Below are 6578 nucleotides of genomic sequence, written 5' to 3'. Positions count from 1 at the left end.
GGTGCGAGGGAAGGATAAAGTATAGAAAAGTAGGAAAAACAAGAAGAAAATAACTGAATGGCCTTTGTCAAGGTCAAATCTGTTGTGCAGTCAACTTGTTGGATTGGTGCTTCCAGTGGGAAAAAAATAAGGAGTTTCCAGTTATGGTGTCAAATAGAAATGATATATATAAAAAGTTATGTGAGTCTGTGACTGTTCTTTAGTGGAAAATGCAGTGATGAAAATGTTATAAGATGGTCTGTCATATCCCTTCATTCAGGCCAAGAAAAGCTATGGCATCCAATTTGAAAATTAAAAAAAAGTTTTCTCAAAACAAAGTTCTTGCAATGTTGTGGTCAGTTGAATGTGTTCAATTCCCTCTGCTCTTAGTAGCAGGTCATTATTGGCATGATCATCGCTGACAGGCCTGGTTATCCATGTTGTTATTGAAAGTGTGTTTGTGTTATATACTTATGCAGTCTTTGCGCCTGTGTTTTATGTAGCCAAAATACAAAACTGGTGTTGCCGTTAATACAATCTCCGTTGGTAGGTCTGGTTGGTGTCAGTGAATGTTTGAGAGTGTATGTAGGATATGTATCCCAGTAATTGCAGTGATCTGTAGTTGCCAATGAGTTTACAGACATGTATTCATGTTTTTCTTTTTTTTATGCTAAGGTTTTCTCAAAGGGATGTGTGTATGTGTGTGTATATGTGTGTGTGTGTGTGTGCCCATTTTTGCTTTTGAAAACTGGTGTAACTTTTCCTTAATTCCAGAAATGGCAGAAATAAAAGTTGGCTAAGGTCCTGCAGCTCCAACGCCCTGATTGGGTGTAGACCTTCATAGCACCATGGCACAACTTCCCAGAGGAACTGTTGCAGTCTTTGGACACCGGAGAAACATCAAATGGGAATTCAGGAAGATTGTGGTGAAATTATGAATGTGAGTTCCTGCTTAGGAAGAACTAAGCAGACTAAGCAACTAAGCAGAACTAAGCAGGAAGAACACAACTGTATGCAGCTGAACTTGTATTTCCCTCAACCTGAAATACAATACATTTATGTTGATGGTGATGAGCAGTTTTAAAATCTTAATGATGCTTGTTTTATTATTTTGTTAGTTTCTTATTCAGAGAGTCCTGTTTTCTGCAAACGTCTACCCATCAGCGCTGGCATCAACCCTGGGGTTTCTGGAGAGGTGTGTATTTTTGTGTTTGCTTTAGCCTGCACTAAAAGAAAGTAGCACTGCCTAATCTAAATCTTTTCCATTAGAAGTTGCCTTAAATGAACATCTTCAATTAAAAATATATTTTTCTTTGTTTTATAATATATATATATATATATATAATACTGTTTTTATTCTATTTCCGCAGGTGTCTGTTCTCCATCAACCCAGAGAAGGAGAGCACATCGTATCTATAGTTGTGAATCCTAGGTATACCTTGATTCACTCTCGGACCATGAGTAGTGAGATTGTTGATTATGGTAAGATTCATAGTGTCCACGCATGAATCTTACCGTGTCCACGCACGCACGCGGCGAGTGTGCGTGCGTGGACACACACACACACAGTACTTAGATATACACACACACACACAGTACTTAGATATATACACACACACACACACACACACACACACACACAGTACTTAGATATACACACATTAATAATTTGAAATTCTATTTTATCAGGTCAACCCAGATGGTGGAGAAGACGACCAAAGACCAGGAACCTTTGAGTAACATGATCTTCGAATATGGGCTTTTAAAACAAGTAAGCTTAAACATTCAGTACGCATTTCATAGACACACATACACCACCCTCCAGTCTTTATTATTTTTTAATTGCTTTATATAATCTACATTAGTTTATTTTCTTTACATGGCTGTATTATAATCTAAAGATTTTCTTCATTGTCCTTGTGTGTCTGCAGATGCATGTTCTTGATCAACCCAGAGAAAGGCACTAAAGTGGAAAGCAAAACAAATCACGACTTGGTGTGAATCCTAGGGTGTCTACCATGATCCAGTTTCTTTCGGACCATGACTGGGGCGTGATCTTGAATATGGTAAGAATTTTGGCCACGCACGCACGTGTTATTCGGTGCATTATCCTGGTGGCTTTCTTTCACATGTCCTCTCGGTTATGAGGGAACACGCATGCGCTTAAGACACTACACCCCGAAGAGACCCAGCTATGACCTGTGGTCCTGCACTGCTACCTATTGACCAAGGTTATTGTGATTTTGTTGGAAAATGAAACACAGAACATAAACTTGTAATAATAACAGTAATTCAATCCTAACTTATTTATTTTCCCCTCACATTTGTAGAGCGGTAACACAGCTCACCAGAAGGGTGGATGCCGTCAAGGAGTTGTCCAGCACCGTCAAGGAGAGCTTTTCAGGGGTGACAGAGGCTGGACAGGATGGAGGCATCCATCCTGCAAACGCCTCCTCCTGCCAGCCAAAAGATTCCCCAAGAGCTGTCTGTATGTACTTAATCTACCTATTTATCTTCAACAGAGCCCCCCCCCCCAACAGTACAACTCTAGAACCCCTTGTATAAATGTATGGCTGTGACCCTACCCTACTGTCTCTGCATTCTATGTATGTTTACCTTGCTTACTGTAAATCGCTCTTGATAAAGTGTGCTAAATGCCTAAATTGTAGATTAGTGTTGATTTGATACGGTTAAAAATAACAGATGGCACAATGACCAAATATTGACAAATGTAATATTGGTGTGATTTGTGTTATTTTTTTGTTAAATAGGTTGGTTTTCTATTCAAATGGTAATCATGTCTGTAGTGTTTGCTAAATAATAGGGGTCTCCCTGTCTCTATAGCTAGCTCGTCAGAGTACCCCCATTTAGTTTGACAGTTTACATTTTGTCTGCTAATTTCTATCACCATCCTTTTGAGATGCCTTAATATAATACATTTAGAGATCATAATGTGGTATTTGTGTTGTCATTCACTAGAAGCCTGTAACAGGGCTTTTGAAAGCCTCAAGACAACCACACGAATTGAGCTGGCCGGGACATTGGAGGATGTGAAGAGGAGGAAGGCTCTCACTAGCCGGAGGGATCGGGTGAGCTATTGACCTGCTCTTACTGACATGTGAAATGTCAGAACCTGATGTCTCCCTTTTGACTGATACCTGTCCATTTAAACTCTAGACGGGCCTGCCCCAAAGTTATTAGTGCAGCTGCGCCCGGCAACTAGAGTTCAACAGGCCTGAATTAAGGCCTATCAAACCCTGTACACAAGAGAATGTCCCCGCTACCACCCTTAGATCTCCATATATGGAGCTGACCTGTTCTGACATTCCATATGTTGATCTGACATCATCAAACACTGTACACTCAAGACATGCTCCTTATAGTCCGGCGTGGGGTGGGAAATTTGGTATACTTTTTTTTTATTGGCCTAAAATATTGTCTATATACTGCTGACCGGCTGTCACTATTGGGCAATTTTTTTTATAGGGGTTTCTTGTGACCCTACCATTAACATCCTATGGCAGGCAGAAATGTCAAAAATGATCTTTATGCTTTAAGTAGCATGTGACATGTCAAACTATGGGGTTTTCATGATTCTGAATCCATTCCAAGCATTAGTTTGAGGTCAGCACATTTTGGGCACATTTGGGCTAGTGGCTATGGCTGCTTTTAGCCCAAGGAGTGTTTTTTGTGCAAAACTAATGCTTGGAATGGATTCGGAATAATAAACCCCCTAGTTTGACATGTCGCACGCTACTTAAAGCAAAAGGAAAGTTTGACATTTTTGCCTGCCATAGGATGTTAATTTTAAACTAAAGAAGCCACATGTCGGCTGCCGGACTATTAGGCTATATGGCCAGTACAGAATTCATTCCTTGTTGATCTGACCCTTCCATGCCAAAGCGCCAGTGCTCACCCAGCAGTCTACCGTCAACAAGTGCAAACATCCGCCTCTTAGGTGTCTTACTGGTTTATTTAAGCCAAGGGATATAACAGTGAGGTGGTCATTACAGAGAAATCTGCTGCAGGACATGAAGCAGAGGGGTCATACACAAAGGGGTAGAATGTTTGGAGATGTGTGTAGTTGCCAATGACATAATAGCGTTGTCCCGATTTCTTTCAGACTGAGTAAAAGTACTTAATTGTTAGTACTCGCCAATACCGAGTACCGATACGAGTACTTTTTATTTTCATTGAGTAACCACTTAATTTACCCCCTTTTTCTCCAATTTAATTTCATATGCCTACAACAGTTGGCGGGGTGTGGAGCCCAAGGAGACCCGCATGAGGGTTCATTCTGGACTCTTTACCCTGAGATCCCCCCCTGCTCCAGAGGGGTGTGGAGCCCAAGGAGACCCGCATGAGGGTTCAGTCTGGACTCTTTACCCTGAGACCCCCCCCCCCTGCTCCAGAGGGGTGTGGAGCCCAGGGAGACCCGCATGAGGGTTCATTCTGGACTCTTTACCCTGAGATCCCCCCCCTGCTTCAGAGGGGTGTGGAGCCCAAGGAGACCCGCATGAGGGTTCATTCTGGACTCTTTACCCTCAAACGTCTGTACATAAAAGAGGCCCTGGAGGGTGAAGCGGAAGGGACTGGAGGAGTGTGAGTGCGTGAGTGTGAGAGGCATGAATTCCGTTTGTGTCCGAGCATAGGCATGGTAACGCCCCGCCTGCCTGTGATTGGCCTACCAACACTGCCTGTCTTGACTGTCCTCCGAGGTGGATATGCTGGATAGTCTGAGGCGAGGTTACTCCGTGGTGGGAAATAATACAAGTAGTATGGTATGACACAAGAGAAAGCTAACTTGTACGTTTTATTTTTGTAGAAAAGGCAAACTAATATTGTTTATGCCGTTTGCTTTGATGGAATAATTGATTGAACATGCACGCCATGATTTGATTTGGGTAGTAGGCTACAACACACGTGTTATTCAATCAAAGCAAACGGCATAAACAAAATTAGTTTGCCTCTTCTACAAATTTGTAGCCTATTATTTATTTCTCAATCTCACCACTGAGTAATTAACCTCGCGTCTCCGAGGACAGTCAAGACGGGCAGTGTCGGTAGACCAATCACAGGCAGGCGGGGTGTTACCATGCCTCAGCCATGCCTATGCTCTGACACAAACGGAATTCACGCGTGTGAGAGTGGTTTCCCCTCATCTGCTCCTCACCCTGACTCCCGTCGTCTGTGCGCCATCCTGTGTGTTCTTGTTCTTGTCCTGTTCAGACAAACTGTGAGACCATGTCCTGGCTACAATACTTTGTTGTCAAGCTGCCTTTTTTTGTTTTAACATTTATCTAAATGTTTAAACCTTCATTGTATTGTTTCTAGAGTGACTTTTTCAACCTAGGTTCATGTTTTAGGTTATTAGAGAAAGTAAAAGATTAATGTAATTTTTTTTTCCATTTGCTGCTCTTTTTCATTTTAGGGATTTTAGCTGACATGGGGCTAAATATGTATTTTTTTCACATTTTTATAGCGATTTATTTTTTTATTATTTACTATAGTCCTACTAGACCCCACGATATTATATCTGGCCACAAAAGATCACAGGATCTACTGAATGTGTCAAACGTACATGACACACAGTGTGGCTTCCTCCCAGTAGGCTATACCTTCACATTCAGTAGATCCTGTGATCTTTTGTGGCCAGATATAATATCGTGGGGTCTAGTAGGACTATAGTAAATAATAAAAAAATAAATCACTATCAAATTTTGTAAAAAAGTACCCCCATGCTCGAATGATTCAAAATGATTCCAGAATACACGTTGCCTGGTCCCCACTAGCCTTGATTCTGCCGCACCCGAGTACACTTCATTCAACTGTATTCAATGCTTTCACAATGCAGCGATCCGTATCCCAGTACACTTCATTCAACTGTATGCAATGCTTTCACATTGCAGTGATCCGTATCTGAGTACACTTCATTACAACTGTATTCAATGCTTTCACATTGCAGTGATCCGTATCTGAGTACTGTATTCAATGCTTTCACATTGCAGCAATCCGTATCTGAGTACACTTCATTCAACTGTATTCAATGCTTTCACATTGCAGTGATCCGTATCTTTTGGAGGCATGGCCCCTGTTTTGAGGTTGCTAAATAAATGTTTGTTTGCGCTGAAGTGATTTTTGTTTTGTAAATTGTTTTTAGCTTAATGTTTATATTCAAAGTAGGTAGCCTTTTTGGATGAGACATTTGGTGTAGAGGGGAAAAAAGAACTGGGCCTAGTATACAGTTTTGGGTACACTGATCTGTCCTTGTATAGTGGGTCATCATGATATGGGCCATGAATGGTATACTGAAATATACAGGTCATATTCTGACAAGATACAACTGGTGTTTGGATTTAGGATATGACGACAGGTCATATTCTGACAAAAGATACAACTGGTGTTTGGATTTAGGATATGATGACAGGTCATATTCTGACAAAAGATACAACTGGTGTTTGGATTTAGGATATGACGACAGGTCATATTCTGACAAAAGATACAACTGGTTTTAGGATTTAGGATATGACGACAGGTCATATTCTGACAAAAGATACAACTGGTGTTTGGATTTAGGATATGACGACAGGTCATATTCT

General features: G+C 41.2%; 1 long non-coding RNA gene across 1 annotated transcript; it reads left to right on the top strand.

Moving 5' to 3' along the window:
• The first annotated feature begins 1385 nt into the window (after positions 1–1385).
• LOC306936367 lies at positions 1386–4339 on the top strand. Its single transcript, XR_013791485.1, has 6 exons — positions 1386–1461; positions 1669–1750; positions 1911–2045; positions 2310–2467; positions 2959–3068; positions 4233–4339. It is a non-coding gene; the product is annotated as an uncharacterized lncRNA (long non-coding RNA).
• The last annotated feature ends 2239 nt before the right edge of the window (positions 4340–6578 follow it).

The sequence above is a fragment of the Electrona antarctica genome, assembly GCF_951216825.1.
Source record: "Electrona antarctica genome assembly, chromosome: 14".
NCBI lineage: Eukaryota > Metazoa > Chordata > Actinopteri > Myctophiformes > Myctophidae > Electrona > Electrona antarctica.
This window is presented reverse-complemented; position numbering and strand designations above follow the sequence as displayed.